The sequence below is a fragment of the Formica exsecta genome, unplaced genomic scaffold (genome assembly GCF_003651465.1).
Source record: "Formica exsecta isolate Colony F162 unplaced genomic scaffold, ASM365146v1 scaffold32, whole genome shotgun sequence".
NCBI lineage: Eukaryota > Metazoa > Arthropoda > Insecta > Hymenoptera > Formicidae > Formica > Formica exsecta.
Genome location: NW_021850453.1, coordinates 141817 through 142145, shown reverse-complemented (window position 1 = coordinate 142145; position 329 = coordinate 141817). Strand labels below are relative to the sequence as shown.

General features: G+C 19.8%; 1 protein-coding gene across 1 annotated transcript in view; it reads right to left on the bottom strand.

The window, feature by feature from the left end:
- LOC115238045 (meiosis-specific with OB domain-containing protein) overlaps positions 1-329 on the bottom strand; it is a 5364-nt gene that overhangs the window by 3963 nt on the left and 1072 nt on the right. The gene's annotated exons all lie outside the window — the stretch shown is intronic.

Genomic DNA, 329 nt, shown 5'->3' with positions numbered 1-329 from the left:
TATATATATATAATTACATATTAAATATGTGTTTTCTTTCTTCTGTATAAATCATGTCAGGCGTATATACAGAAAAAAATAAGACAAATATTGAAAAATAATTAGAAAAATAACTTTTATTGTTTTTTTTTAAAGAGAAATATGAAGAAATAAGGAAACAAATTTATATTTGCAATGGTTAAACATATATACAATATGAGCATTCTTTTCTCACGTTTTTTTCAAATTTTATTTAAAAAAAAACAATGCAAAAGATATTCTTCTAATTATTATTTAATTATTGTTCTTTGATATACATATATAAAATACATAATGTGTGTGTGTGGGGG